Source organism: Lissotriton vulgaris, chromosome 7, assembly GCF_964263255.1.
Source record: "Lissotriton vulgaris chromosome 7, aLisVul1.2, whole genome shotgun sequence".
NCBI lineage: Eukaryota > Metazoa > Chordata > Amphibia > Caudata > Salamandridae > Lissotriton > Lissotriton vulgaris.
In genome coordinates, this window is record NC_141695.1 from 341,202,559 (window position 1) to 341,218,500 (window position 15,942).

The 15,942-nt window shown below is 44.4% G+C and overlaps 1 protein-coding gene across 2 annotated transcripts in view; it reads right to left on the bottom strand.

Annotated features, from left to right (window-relative positions):
* NUCB1 (nucleobindin 1) overlaps positions 1-13,411 on the bottom strand; it is a 213,863-nt gene extending 200,452 nt beyond the window's left edge. For both annotated transcript variants that reach the window (XR_015297470.1, XM_086930214.1), the window contains exon 1: positions 13,311-13,411. The gene's annotated coding sequence lies outside the window, so the exon portion shown is untranslated. The remainder of the gene's footprint in view (positions 1-13,310) is intronic.
* Positions 13,412-15,942: the final 2,531 nt, after the last annotated feature.

Below are 15,942 nucleotides of genomic sequence, written 5' to 3' on the forward strand. Positions count from 1 at the left end.
GGTGGTCAGGATAGAGGCAATAAATGCAGTCCTTATGCTTATCCTCCACAAAAAGCCTTTTCTTGCCACAGGTGGAACAAGGCTTGAAAAGGGCTTTTTTCTTCTCAATTTCCGACATCCTGGAAGGCAGCAACAATCCTGAAGTGAATCTGGAAGATTCTGAAGAAAATCCTGAAGTAATCGTTTTGAGCAGAGCTCAAAGGAGACTCCCTAGCACAACGTGCGGTAGAAAATCCGAGGCTCTGAGGTTCCTTCAGGAAGGTTCTAAGTGGTGAGGCACTTCTAATTGGCTGATGCCAAAGTTTGGTCTCTTTTATACAAAGAGGGTGATATGCTACAAAAGGGAATGAGGCCTAGGCCTTTTTCCATTGTCTTTTGTACCTACAGCTATGGTATTTTTGTTACCAAGACTCCCATTCCGACGACGGGGAATGATACAAAGCATGGGAATCTATGAAAGTTCCAATACTGGGGTAAATGGATGTTTTCCAATTCCTTATTGGGGGTGACTTGAACTTGGTAAGAGACTCAGTTCTAGACAAAAGAGGTCCATTAGATCGGTGTAATGCGGCAGATAGAGCCCTGATGGATGATGTACTAGAAGATAATGGTTTGGTAGACCGTTGGCTTCTTTTACATCCAGCAGATGTAGAATATACTTTTATTTCTCCTACTCGCGGCACATCGCCCAGTTTATATTTTTTTTTGGTCTCTCAAAATGCGGTACAGTGGATTCAGGAACCTAATATCCTAGAAGCTGCCCTTTCTGAACATTTCCCAGCCCTCCTTTCTCTAGAAATAGGACTGGCAAGACCGGGACGTAAGCCCTGGCGCATGATTATTCAACGCTATAGAACTCCGAGGGTAAAGCCCAACTGCACACTCACCTTCAGGGTTATATTTCCACAAATTCAGGATCCGTAAACGTGGGCAGAACCCTTTGGGCGGCAGCAAAAGCTAATATATGGGGTCAGCTTATGAGAGATGGGACTGGGGTGAATGTATGACATTGTTCTACATTCTGTCCATCAACTGTGTTTTTTGCAATTTTCATCCCAGCGTTTACAGCATGAGGAAAATTAAATGCGGCTTTATTTGCTTGTGTTAAATTTGAGTGCCAGTTTAAAACCAAGTGTGCCCCGTTGCGCAACATTATGCTTCCGCTGACTGGCACAGCCTAAGCACGAACGCATACTCCTTTGCGGCAAATTTATTTGAACTGAGCTTCAATTGCCAGCTTCACTTAATGGCGAGACACTAGTGGTTCTGCACGTGATTCCGAAGCGCTCCACATGGCCCAACGGTCACGCCAAGGTTCCTGAAGTAAATGACTCGTTAAAAGTAATAATAAGTCTCTAGCCTTGGCACTGCAATTCAAGTGTGCCTCGCAGTGGTTACATTCTAAAATTTGCTGGCAGCACGACGCCTTCGCTGACTGGCACAGCTTAACGTTGCCATCAGTCCGGGCACCAACGCATTAATATATCCCCACAGCACTTTTACTGGGCCTTCGCCGACAGGCTCAGCTTGACGTTTGTGGCGCAGTTCATTTGGCAGTCTTGTGGAGTGGCTCAGAGTTCTATTGGGCTCTTTCGCTTCATTTGCGCGATTGGCACAACTTGCTTAGCCCTTGCAATGTCGCTGATGGGCACAGATTGACTACGTGGCTCTTTCCCTGGTTATACCGGGTTTTAAAGAAACTATTGATGAAAAACATTACCTGCGTTGTTTTAAAAAGTGTACATGCTGACACACACAGCTTGATGGTCTGTGGTTTTCCATGTCATTTCTCTGCTGCCATGTAAAATTCCAGAGGTTGGGTGGAGCTTTTCTGAGTCATTCAACTCATTCTACTGTTTATTATGTTGTGCTGACCTCTTCCTATCTGGAAGCGCAATGATTAGACACCCCAGAATACAACACTCCCAGATCTCCAACTTTAGGAAGCAAGCCAGAAACAGGAATCAGCACCGCAGGATCTGCGGGCGATGGCAACTGGGCTCTTGCTTGAGAATCACGAGCTTTTTGTAGATCATGTAGCAAAACACAATGATTATCTACATCAAATGTTGAAGCAGCTGTCACAACGTCTAGACCATCAAGGTCTGGCAAAAACATTTTAATGCCAAAGAGGATTTCGTAAGGGGTCCGCCCACCCAGAGATCTTCTAGGGAGATTATTTTGTGCCTATTGGACTCCATAAAATGAGTCAGCCAACCCCTACCAGTACATAAGACTCTAGCGGTCAAAGATTATCCAATCCACAACTGAATTGCCCTCAGGCCGGTATGCAAAGGAATATTGCACCTGCACCCCCAGAGACTTCATCACATCCCAGTAAGCCTTAGAGGCAAACACAGGACCTTGGTCCGAATAGAAGGAGCCACAAGCAAATGTCCTAACAAAGACAGCAAATCTTTAATCACAGTTCCAGAGTGACCAGTATGTTGAGGCCAAACCCAAAGGAATCTAGTGCACGAATCAACTGCAACTAAGATGTGTTTAAATGCAGTGTCTGAAGTCAACGGACCGCAGTAATCAAGATAAAAACAGCCAAATGGCTGATTAGAGATGTAAGTGATGGGCCTGCAACAGTAGAACGTTTAATTTTGAATGAACATATTTACGTGCCTTTTGGTATAAACCACGCCATCAAAAATGCTGCTGCAAAAGGGAAACAGTCACATTTACTCCAGCAAGGGCAGAAGCCACACCTCCATGAGCTGCAATGATCAAAGAAAGTCTGTGCGATCCCCAACGTATGGATTAGTATCAAATGGAATTTTAATCAGAGGACAAGTGGCATGTATAACATGAAGGAAAAACTTGGGAAAATTCTGTTTCTTTCTTTTTCACAGCAATAGCTGCCAAAATGTCATCATCAATTTTACTCATGGACCTTGTGACTGCCGCTACAGAACAAGTGTCTACTGCAGATTTGGCTGCCTCATCAGCCAGTGAATCACAAATAGCGTGTGCTCCCACACGTTGTTGGCCCAAAGTATGGATAACACGTGTCAGTGGCAAGCGCTTCTTAACAGCGGCCACCCGGGCCCAAAGTGTCTTATGCTTAATTGTGCTACCTTTAGAATCACGGAAATCATTTTGTTTCGGAAAGAATAAGAGGTCATTGAAGATTGTACACACAAGAGGAAGCAATGACAGAAAAGGTGGGTTAACATGTTCATATTGTATAAACTCCTGTGTCTGCAAAGTTGGGTCAAAGATAAAATTGACATCAGCCGACATCAAAGAACTTGCCCACTGTATCCAGCATAGATGCAAGGCTTTAAAGTTAGGGACACTAGCCTTCATAACTGCTTCCACAGCAGGTACAGGCAAGACCATGACAATGCATTTACCCTGAGCCAGAGAGCGTTTTTTCAGAATCACCATCTGGACGGCCGTCAAAATCTTTTCTATAGAAGAGAAACGCATCTCAGCCGAAGTGTACAAATGCGATTGATATGCAATGGGGACCGTGTCCCCTTCATTGAATGTCAAGTATGTGAAACCGAAAGCCCCTGTACAATCCTTATGAACAGATTTGTAGAACTGTCATGTGATAACAAGAAGTTGGTTGCAGGAAGATCAGACTGCAAGACCGTAGAATCGTAGTATGTTCCGAAAGCCAACAGGAAGCAGAGAAAGTAGGTTGCATCAAAGATTAAAGGGGTTTGATACGTGGGCATAATCAGGAATGCATGTCTTCCCGAAATTCGAAAAACACAGCAAAGATTGGAACTTTTTAAGAGTAGAAGAAAGTTGCAATGGAGCACATTTCTCCAGAAAGTGGGGGGCCAACCCCCTACCTTCCGTGGTGAGTTTGTAACCCAGAAAAAGAACTGCTAAACAGGCAATATGCGACTTGGTAAAGTTGAATTTGTAACCCAAGTCAGCATAGGACATTATGATGCAGTCCACACGCACCAGATGCAGTATCAACTCATCATCTATCAAATAAATGTCATCAGGGTCAATTTTAATTAAAACAGGCACTATGTGTGCCGCAAAAGCACCTGGACTATCCTTATATCCCATAGGCAAGCGTGTATAGCTTTTGTGATTGCGGAGGGCGCTGAATGTTGTCAGAACACAGCTCTCAGGAGCCAAAATAGGACTATAAAAACGATTGAAGAAATCAAGAGTTGTTTTATATTTTTTACAAACATTGGTATTGACTAATGAAGAGCTGTAGGTGTTCTGTACAACAAAGTTATGAACATGACTGTTCAAATGACAGTAATCTAAAACAATACGATATGAACCATCCGGTTGCAATATCGGAAAAAGAGGATTATTCATCGATGAAACACAGGGTTCAATTACACCCCAAGATTCCAATTGGGTAAATATTTGACTTATGGATGCTTTCGCGTCTCACTGGATTGAATATTGTGGTTGGGGTTGTAGCATGGTTCACAAAGGAATTCCAAGTGCCGGTGAATCCTTATTCCAACCCACTTGATTACGATACACAGTCGGGGTAAGTGCTTGCGCCCACACAGACACGTAAGCTTGTTTAGCCTCCTCTGAGACACAATACGAAAAACCTTGGGAGATAAACATCTTCCCCTTTAGAAGAAGCTAGACCAAATGGGGGAGACCAATCAACCTCCGCCAACAAAATATAATAGGAATAAGGATGTCCCAAAGACCGCCCTGATTGTGCGTTTAATATCATCTTCAATTTGGAGGCCTATTTCATAAAACCTATAAGGGGGTGCAACTCATGTGTCAGCTGTTTCTACTGTAATGAACGTGTCAGTTGCTTTGGCCTCCATACACTGGTGGAGTGCGTCCTGCACTATGGTAACTTCTGCAGCAATGTCGAGGAGTATTACTGCCTATTTCCAATCGTGGAGCAGGGTTCTCACCGTCTGAGGCATACTTTGCAGTCAAAGCGGCAACGTTTTTTCTTCGGAAATGGGGCACGATATTGAGGTGCTCCTTCCGGTTTGGCTTTTACGTCAAACTGGCGCTGCAGGTCACGTATTGGCTGCGTGGACTTTTCCCTTCCCCCATTATTCCCCAGGTACATAACTGATGTATTTCCATGAAATACCTTGGCTGGAACAGGTGGACAATTGTGACTGTCAGCCATCTCCTTCTGGGGACATTTACCATAAGACCATAGCCTTACGAATGACTAGACTGAGGCAACTCTATCCTATCACCCACCCCCCAACCACCCTTGGGTACCACCACCTTTGTTTATAAGTGTTTCAGAGAGTTATGACCCACCCAGCCAATAAATATTGTTAAATAGGTCCAAAGTTGCTACACACCAGGTAAGTGGTATAGCACTTCACCTGTTATAGTTGTTAAAAAAAAAGTTTAAAAAATTGAGTCCTGTCACACACTTGTGCACCTTACCACGGGAGTGAAAACGTCTAGTATGGTTATTAGATAAAACTCCGGGCAATAGGAACCTGGCTCACCATGTTATTGGTGGGGGTCAAGCTATAGTGAGAAATGTTAAGCGTGGCCGCAGCATGCCCCTACTCTAATTCACGACGTTCCATGGAAAATACAGAGAATGGAAGAAGTCACTATGACTCAAAAACAATAAATAAGTCAACTTATTTATCAATTTTGTATTGCACCAGCCAATCAGTGCTGGACACCCTGAAAGCAAAGGCCAAGTCCCAGAAAAATAGATATGAAATAATTATGGCAGGGAATGTGCACTGATCACTAGCCCCTCATTACAGTAACTGGTGAGGTACAGACTTAATGTGTGTTATGCCTGCAAGTAAATGTAGGTTTCCAGTGCATATTTTCATATATAATCCCAAACCGGGAACTCGGATTTGGGAACATATCTTGTTCTAATTGGTGCTTTGCAGAGGTCACTTGATGTCGAGCGCTATAAAAAAAATGAACTAGTTATTATCACACATGGAAATGTAAAAGGAACAGTAATTTTACCTATTGAAAGATACATGCATATTTCCATGTATTGAGAAGCTGACTGTATGTACGAGTCAATTTTTCAATTTCATAAGCTTTTATTCGATTTGAAGTACAAATCATATAAGCGACATTAAAATACAACACCATATATATACAATTAATACTCAATATTCACGTTAATGGTGCGAAAAGACAAGCGATATAGGGATATACAAATGTGTACAGACAGGAAATCAATATATTTAGCACACAAGTGGAGGTTCCTGGCAGCTGTACATTTAAACAAACGGAATCCGAACCGCTCCGAGGGCATAAAAAAAGAGTACATATTTGGGGTGTAAAAAGGGACCTTACTATACATACTAGGGACATAAAACACAAATGACCATTTCATATTTGTAGCTAATAAAAACTATTATGTACAGACAGGAATGTATTAAATGGTAGCAGCACTATGCATTTCCTGGCAACTGTACATCTCAAGAATTTACAGACAGGTAAAAGTTTACAGTACTATACTTTTCCTGGCAGCTGTACATTTCAGGATATAGGTAGCCACAAAAAAACAGATATCCACATTCTCCATTGAGGATAATAGTATTAGTGCGGTCTTTGTGGTTCGAGTATTGTATTTTATGAAAATGGGCTTAAGGTATTTTAACCTAAGAGAATGATAAAATTTACAAAAGAGTAAAAAGTGGCAACAGCTCTGGCGTGAAGTGTTGTCACACGGGCAGGGAGTCTCTGATCTAACTTTCTGAGTTGGGAACGCACAAGGTGGTGAACGATACCCAATCTGACACGAGTTAGTACAAATTGGTGAGATGGACGAGTCACGTTCACAAGGTAAGATTGTAGCCCCGGAGTTAAATTCAGATCTTTATAAAACTTCACGGTGGCTAATTTACCATACACCTTGTCACGCTCCACCTTTTTAAAGTTTAGAAATGTTAACTTGATCTCTTTTTTGGGAATGGCAGCAGCCTGCTCTGGATCGAGAAAAACATCGATGTCAAACAGGAGATTATACCAGAAGTGAATATATGTAAATGTAAATGTACAGGCATTTATATAGCGCACTACTTACCCGTAGGGTCCCAACGCGCTTCGACCGCTGCGAAACCCTTCCTGGCTTCCCTGAGAGATGGTCCCTTAATGGGTATCTCCAGGGTGAGACCAGGCATCCCCGGCGGTCTGGTGGGGCCGTTAGTGAAGATGAGGCAAGCTAATGCCCAGAGTTGCCGAGTGTGATCGCTGATCAGAGTGGGCACCGAGGCGAGAGAATTATCGAGTCCGCTGACCCTGGTCCAGAAACCTGCCGCGCCGGGAATCGAACCCTGGTCCCGGGCCGTCCTCTGCTCTCGGGTCTGCCGCCTCTAACCAGTGAGCCACACTACTTCACTTATATATATCGCATCCACTGTATACGTAATGAGTTGTCAAGACCTATACAATCAAGAATAATCTCTTGAGTGAATCGAGTCTCTGACTTAGCCCAAATAGAACGCCACAATAAGAGTGGCCGAACGGCTGCTAAGTCAGATATAAACTCGATCCCTACCTCATCATGAATCAATTGTACTGAGGCGGAGGGAGGAACACATAACAATCTCCTTAGAAATTTGTTTTCATCAGCTTGGAGCGAAGGACCTTCACTGTGGCCCCATACACCTGCCCCGTACAGTGCAGAAGAGACACAGCGAATGTTATATATATTAATCATGTCTGGGATACTTCTAGAGCCAAGTTTAGAGGCAAATCGGAATATGCTGCTGGTGGACCGCAACATTTTCAATCTGATGTTGTCAAATTCAGAGATCCAGGACCCACTGTTGTTATAGGTAATACCCAGGTAACAAAAAGTTTTGACGTATGACATTTTATCTTTGTCTAAGAAAAAGCTATGCTTAGCCTTATTTACAGCCTGCCCGCATGCCATAACATATGTCTTGGATTTGTTCACACAGAGCCTCCTATTTTGAATGAACAACATAAAACTATCAATTAGGCGCTGGAGACCAATCTGTGTTCGGGATAAAAGAACAGCGTCGTCCGCATAAAGTAAAAGTGGGATAGGTTTCCCTCCAATCAAAGGGGCATCTGCAGGAATGTCAACCAAATTACGGTCGACACCATTAATAAAAAGGGAAAATAAGAGAGGAGCCAAAACACATCCCTGGCGAATTCCACGTGAAACTTTGAAAAATGGTGTACATTCACCTAGGGTGCCGTAACGGACCGTACAAGAAAGTTTTTCGTAGAGCCTGGCTAAGAAATCGACTATTTCCTTCGGTGCCCCAGATTCAATTAAAACCTCCCAAAGAATAGCATGGTTAACTAAATCAAACGCGCTGCTCAAATCAGCAAAGCATAAAAAAAGTTGCCCTTTTTGGCCACAGTATATTTGTTAATGATAAGGTCCAAATTAACACATTGTTCCAGGGTGCCCATTCCTTTACGGAACCCATATTGTACTTTAGTTAAAATATTAGAGTCAGTTGCCCAGGTTTCCCGCCTTTTAAGCAAAATGCGACTCATAACCTTAACCGAGGCATCCAACAAAGAAATCGGACGGTAGTTGGAGGCCTCAGACTTACTGCCTTTCTTAAATAGGGGAATTATAACTGATTGGCCCCAAGAGGGGGGAAAGTTATCCTCTGCCGCGCAATTAAAGATCTGCGCCAGGATGGAGGCCCACAGGTGAGGTTCGGCTTTTAACAAGTCGATCGGGACCCTATCCGGACCTGGGGCTTTTCCTCCCTTGCTATTGGAAAGCCCATCATAGACTTCCTCCAGTGTTACTCCCAAAGGTATGGGTATCCAAGGTGTAACCTCAGTGGTTAGTACCTCGAGGGGTATCCCTTCCGGATTAAAGATGTTGGAAAAATGGGTAATCCAGTCATTGCATGCGGTGTAGGAAGTTAGTTCCGGGATGTCGTCCTTATTGAGAAAAGGGCTGTTAATTGTTTCCCAATATAATTTGCAGTTTTTGGTTTCTGCTGCTTCTTTTAACATATCCCATGCCTCACACTGCAGGAGCTTTTTCCTGTTGGTAATGGCCGTTCTATAGTTGGCCCTGGATAGTTTTATCCCTTCCCTGTCTCGTGGTTTGGTACCCACTGCCCTCTTTAATTCCCGAAGTGCAACCATGCAAGGTTTATCAAACCAACCTTGTTTTACCCCTCGGGCTAATGAAGGTGCCCTAGTAAAAATACCTTCGATAGTGGTATTGATATTAGTAAAATTTAACAGTAGGGACTCGGGATTGATTGCATTACTTAAACAATAGCTTATTTGGGTTTCCTGGAGGAGGATTATATCAAATCCTTCCCCTATAAACCTGGTCCAAAAGGGTGAATCTATTTTCCCTGCAATACCAGCAATGTTCCAGGAGATAAGGGTGATACCGGCTGACTTGGTGGTATCCTGGATGGCAGCTCCCGGCTGGGTAACGCAGGATAAAGTTGAACTAGTTTCCTGGGTGCTGGCAACTGGGCCTGTTCTAGGAGCATCAATGGATGTAATCGCATCAGGACTAATACAATGTGTACCTTTAGAGGGGGGAGTGTTTAAGTTGTGACTAGAAACAGTATAAGATGTAGGTTGTTCATTGGAACTTCCCTCTATTACCATGTCATAACGGCTGTCTTCCCGTGCAACAGCGGGTACACAGTCCGGCTTATGGGATGTCCTTACTTTAGCATAGACAGATACTTTGGAGGAAAGCTCACTAGAAAGTGTTGGGGCACTACGTCAGTCGACCATCTCCAGACAATCGAATCTGTTGCTAGTATGGATACCTTGCCATCCATTCCCCATATGTTGGCCTTTGTTGGGCTACCAGGGACGGGGTAGCCAATCCCTATTCCTACTTTTTTGTGTCACCCAGGGGCCTCCAAAATTCCAGGGTTGCTCTTGGGGAATAACCCAATTAGGGGCTAATATTGGAGCGTGAAAGTTAAATACTGGTGGATAGAAAAAGGAGAGCCGCTGAGTGTCGATTCCCCCTTTCTTCTCCAACTCTGGCCAAGAACAAATGTGATTCACAGAGGATGCGTCTTCGCAAGTAACAATGACGCAATCCCCCTGAATACTCTTTGGGGTCGCCCCTACCCATGGAACCCTACGAACAGAAGATATTCTACAAGTATTAGTAGGCTGTAGTGGCCTGTTGATGCTAAGCCATTGGAGGATTTTGTTCAAAAGGGACCAGGAGGGTTCATCAGTACCCACTGGAAGTTCCGGAACTCCCGTTAGGATTACCGTGAATGGTGTGGCCTCTGGTGGGAGATGAACTGGACGTTTAGACCTGGGCCCCCTCTTAGCATCCATATGATGTGATTTTTGAATGACCGGGGCTTTGTCTTGGGGTGGCTGCAGTAACCCCTGTGCGACGGTGGTATTAGCAACAGGGGGTGAAACTGCAGAGGACAGTTGAGTAGGGTTTTGTTGACTGATAGGATGTGGCTGCAATACAGGTTGTGATATAGATTTAGCACTGGGTTTGGCAGATACATTCTTGTTAGGGTCAGGTAAAGAGGTAGTGGGAGGCTTTTTGGTTTTTGCCTGTACTTTAGGCGTAACCGGCGGCCTGGGTGAGTTAGTCGGTATAGTCCCTGGGTTGGTGATAGTAGGTCCCCCTCCAGTTTTAGTAGTACCCGCCCTGATTTGGTTAGGTAGTTAGGTAAGGAGTATGGCAAGCTGCTTTTCTATTGCCATGATACTCTTCTCCAGGGGTTGGAGGTGGATTTTTAATATGTCCCTGAAAGTAACAATGAGTTGTGATGTGTCTCTGTCTGGCGAGCTCTGACAGCCTTCCTCGACATTGACCGATTTGGGACGTTGTAGGCTAGAAGGATCTAAAACAACAGAAGTTTTGGTAAGAGAGATATTCTTAGATGAAACAGTAGTTGACCCTTTCTTTTTGCTGGTAGTATAGGAGTTTGATTTGGTATTCCCCTTTTTGTGCTGTACGGGCTGCTTTGGTACAGCGCCTTCCCTGACCCCCCTGAGGTTGTTAGTTTGTACAGGGTCCTGGACCGGATCTACAGACTGAATATGCTCAAGGTCAGGGGTTATCTCAAGGTTCTCAGTTAAATCCAAATCTAGAGACAGGTTAGTAGCGGATAAATCCACCGCACTAGCGATGGAGTGAACTTGTGCTATAGTGCCAGATTGAATTAAAATAGGAATTGGGGTAGCTGATGGCAATGGGGTTAGAGCAGTTGCTAGGGGACCCAATGAGGATCTCCGGGCAATCGCAAGGTCCTGAGAGACCCTGCGTTCTAAAACAGCGATATTCTGATTAATAGCCTCAGTTGTTTTAGAAATAAATAGGTCAATAGGACCTGTAAATGAGGCAGCTTTAAGGGCGGTTTTACTTCTTAAACCCCTTGTCATGGTTAAAGCAATTTATGAGTTCACAGACAGTTAAACAGATGTCCAATGTCAATGAGTAGATAATCAGTACCTTTAGGCAGTGTCCGTATGACAGTGACAAGGGGGGTGGCCCAGCCCAGCCTGGAACGGGCTGAAACGGGCCCGCCCTTGGCCCGGGCTTCGCCCGGCGTCCCGCGAGACGGGGCTGATGCCAAATTTAAGCGCCGCCTGGCGCTTCCCCGTGGGGCGGAACACCGCAAGGGCCGATGGACGTTGAAGTCCGCCCCTCGCCCGTCTCCTCTCGGCGGCCCCTGCTCCAGGTGACAGCTGAGCAGTCGGGCGGCGGAAGACAGGCGGGCGGGTCCGCTGTAGAATCCAACAGGCAGCAGAGGGTTCGTGGCTTCAATGAGGCTGTAAGGCAGCTGGCGGCGGGAGTCAAAATTGCATTTTAAAGCTAGCTGGGGCACTTGTGAGGTGCATTAAAAAAGGGCAGTTCTTCAACAAGTAAATATTTAACCTTAAACGGTATAATGCTTGGATGCATATGGTCTGAGATGGGATTCAATCGCAGCATTATGTGTGTTTCCCACACGCCCTTTAGAAACCTGTATCACTGTTTCATACCTTACCTTTCAGGAAAGCAGGTCTGACAATAAATTAGCCTTGCTTACGTTCAGCCAAGAAACAATGTTAAATACCCAATCCTTGGACTCTTATCATAAACTACTGGAATGGTCTAAGCCTATCCTGGCAACTATGCTTGGGGAGATTGAGTTGCTTTTTTAATACAGGTCTGATGCACTAATTTGCTCAAAGTAGGCTAGACTACGAGCTTGGGAAGAATTACTATTGCAGTCAAAACTCTCCTCGAAACAATAATTTTTGAAAGCTCCAAGACAGTGACACCCGTGCCTGTTGAGAGGTGGTAGTACAGCATGCTATGTACTCAACTACAGAAAAAAATTACCTTAGCAACCATAAGTGCATTTTTTTTTTATCACTATGCGATTACAGATGAGGCCAACTGCATTTCAGGCAAGTCAGTCTTTGTAAAGTTGTTTTCCTAAAATGCCTGTCAGGTATGCCCAGAAGAGTGGCCTGTGCTCACTATATACAATAGTGCTCAATCTGTAACTCAATTATTATGCCCAAAAAAGGCTAAAACCTATCTGGGGTTAGATTTGTTCTCAAAATAGATGGGGCAGTCCAGGCTGGACGTTTGAGAGATGCGATGGATAATTTGCAAAAGGTTGGTCTTGGTCTGTGAAGTAATGTGCAACAACAACAAAAAACAATGAACCGGGAAGTAATGCGCAACAACAAAAAAACAATGAACCAGGAAGCATCATATTATCAGTGAGTTGATGAATTAAAGTATCAAATCCATCACTTCTTGTTTTTATTTATTTAATAATTTGAAGCAGCGTCAAGAAAACGTTGCAAGTGGGACCGACTAAACGCCCATTTAGCGCAACAGCAATTACCATGAACAAAAAGATAATTTAAACCATTGGGTGAAATAGTTTGAATCCCTCCCGTTTGAGAAGAGAGCATTTAAGTACCTTAGCAAATAAAAAGCCTCCGATCAACAAAAGATGATGGGGAAATCTCGGTTTCCAACGTCTCTCTCCAGGTAAGGACTAAAGTCCGACAATTTCCGCTTTAGCCCATACTACCAAAGCGTATCCGTGGCAGCCGAAGCCCAACTCACACATGTTGATTACGAAAACCAGCAGTCTGCTCCAGCACGCGTTGCGATGGGCGCAGAGAGCACATGAACAGGTCAGGTTACCGCCCTTGGTGGGCATGGTAGGCATTGTACAAAAGTACAAGAGAAGCATCTTAGGCGGAAGCAATGCGGAGTCCTATTCAGAAAGAGGTACTGTGCGGAGACGGTAGCCTGGCGGGGTCAATCTAGAATCACGATGCTTTGAAGAGAGTGGGCAACGGGTGGTACTGATCGGGTCGCTAGCGACGGCAAATGGCTCAACACAACCTGCATTGAGGCTACTTACCAGCACCGAAACCGTTCAGACGGACTCTTCTGACAGCCTTCAGCCCGGCCTCCGGCTCAGCGAGAATGACAGTCACCCAGCAATTGAATCATCATCTGTGTGCCCGTGACGACGTCATGGCAGCCCTCCCATATGCTGGAGGCGGGACGTGCAGAAGCTACTGCTGCCGGTGACACGCCCACTCTCTGGAACTGCCGAAGCCAATCAACTGTTTCACACCCAATCCCAAGCCGCCGTAAGGTCCATGGGGTACTCAGCCAATGAATAACTGACAAGTTCTCAAACAGCCAATCATGTGCCGCGTCTTGATATGTTTCCATCACGGATAGGCATTGTTTCTACGTCCTTGATTGGTTGTTAACAGTTGGATGCTACAAGTGCTTACTCTGCTTGCCCGACCGTAAATTTGGGAGGAAAACATTTATTTAGTTATCCAGTTTTATTTAGCGCTGACATTACCCAAAGCTGTTATAGCGCTTTACAAATTATATGTCATATAAATTATACTACGCAATGGTGTTCGGCTATTTACTATATTTATTTATTTATTTTATTTTATGCAATTTTATATAGGCCACACTTTACCCAATGGACTCAAGTTCAAGTTCTGCATTTGTATAGCGCACTACTCACCCAGAGGGTCTCAAGGCGCTTGGGGGAGGGGGGTATTTACTTATCGAATATCCATGTTTTTAGTTGTTTTCTGAAGGAGAGGTGGTTCTGGGTAAGGCGGAGGTAGGAAGGGAGGGAATTCCAGGTCTTGGCCGCTAAGTAGGAGAAGGATCTTCCCCCCATGGTAGATCTATGGATGCGTGGAATTGCGGCGAGGGCTTGATTGGACGATCGCAGTTGCCGAGTGGGGGTGTAAAAGGACAGTCAAAGTCATTAAGTCAAAAAGGTTTATTGCATAATTAATTAAAATCATTACAATTTCCACATGTTAATGTTATGGTCCAAAAAATGCTTACTAAAAAAATTAGACTCTTCCTTTGTTAAAATGATGTAACACAGTTTTTAAAATAAAGGGGTTTCTTCCGGGGAAACTCCCACCGGCGTTAGGAGGTCAGAATGTTATTACATATTTGTGCAAGAATTACCAGTCATTGGGATCAAGGCAGCGTTATTAGTCCGCTTCTTTCACCCTGTCCTTGTTCCACAAGACTCAGGCGTTTTTTCACTTCTGCAAGGAATTTTATTCCCCGGCATGCCAAAATAATTGAGCTCCCTCCCAGCCAACTTGTTACCGCTTGCCTGCAGGTGCGGATTTTTAACTCGTTGCAGATCCGTTTTAGTAATCTACGGCGTTGTACCATGAGAGCCGGACAGACGCACAAAAAGTGAGCTAGTGATTCTATTTTGTAGCCACAAAGTCTACAACTCTCGGTCTGATGGTTACCTTTCCAGGATGGTACTAAGTCCTTCGAAATGTGCATACCCATCCTATAGGCTGTAAAGGCTCTTTTTATGTGCACATTGAAGCGAGAGGTTAAGTATGCGTGCAGTCGTCCAGCTTTGAAGGAGTTGATTATGGTCCAACCATGTCGCCGCTTGAGAAGTAACGCTTTGTCATCTTGGAAAGATTTCGTCCTTGCTGCCTTGTTGGCTAATCTGCTTATGATTGCTTTATCCGTCACAGACTCCCATGTTCCTTCCAGCCCCAGCTCTATTACGCAGGTTTTCAAATGCTTTCCCCAAGGGCACAGGGTTCCCTTCACTCCTTCATTTTTTATGGCTTCCCAGTTTAACCAATCCATTGAATCCAGTTCTGCTGATCTTAACCTGTGACACAGTTTTATGAAGCCGCTCATGCTCCTATATTTCTGGTTTTGCAGACCGAATTCAAGCCTTACTTGCGGGGCTGAGGCACTCTTTGGAAGGTTAAAAACTGCTTTATAGATTTTGGTTTGGAGCTCATTTAGTAGGTCTGTTTCCTTGCCACACCAGGTGACGAGACCGTAAGACAATGATGGTAAAATGTGTGCCGACATGACCTTCAAGAGGTGATTGTAGTTCGGGCAATTCATTTTTGTTTTTAGCAACCGGTAAGCAAAGATTAAACTTTGGGCTTTTGCGCGTATTGCAGTTATATGCTCCGTTTGTTTTGCTCCCTGGGATAATGTTACTCCGAGGTATTTATACGAACCTTGTTCGTTCACCTTCGTCCCGTTGAACGTCCATGTGTAACAAAGTTTTTTTGGGTCTACTAAACGGACCACTTTGGTTTTTTCTTTGTTTAATTCCAGACCTTCTTGTCTTAAGTACCCTGATAAGATGTTTAAAGCTCTTTGTAGACCAACTGGGGTTTTGCTCAGCAGGACTATGTCATCTGCGTATTGCAGACAGGGAATTCGCCGGTTTGCCAATGAAGGGGGGTGCACTTCATCTGTGTCCAGCACTGTAGCGAGATCTGAAAGGAAAAGGTTAAAAAGGGTGGGCGCTAAAACACAGCCTTGTTTTAGGCCCTGGTATGTTGGTATATTCCTTGTTGTGTAAGCTCCATTTCCCAATTTAACCTTTGCCCATGTATCTTCATGCAAAACTTTTATTGCCTGTATTAATTTTGTTGGCGTCCCCCAAAGCTGCAATTTACCCCATAGACGCTCTCGGTTAATTCTGTCGAAGGCAGATTTGA